Here is a 369-nt window from a genome sequence, read left to right on the forward strand (position 1 = left end):
ACAGCAAGCCCGGCTTGCACACATGTTCCGTGTTTAAGAGCGCGGAGCTCTTCGGGGCTGACCCCTGCTGAGCTTTGCCTTCCTGAGGCTCAACAGACCTCAGTTCTTTTTCAGTATGGCGACCCGCACCTACTGAGGGGTGTCGTTTCCCCGCGACGAACCAGACTGGTAGGCGTTTCGGCGATGGCTCGAAGAACGTTGACGCGCCTTGCGCAGGAGACAACCGTTTCGAAGTTGACGGGTGTCTCCACAGACAAAACACCGTCGAATGTGTGTATGCTGCCCGGCAGCTTGGAGCTCTGCTCCCTCGACCTCAGCATAGCTGAGATCCATGAGCATAGGCCCGCTCGACGAGCTGTTGGAGTGTGC

The sequence above is a fragment of the Plasmopara halstedii genome (assembly GCF_900000015.1).
Source record: "Plasmopara halstedii genome assembly, contig: Scaffold_323, whole genome shotgun sequence".
NCBI lineage: Eukaryota > Oomycota > Peronosporomycetes > Peronosporales > Peronosporaceae > Plasmopara > Plasmopara halstedii.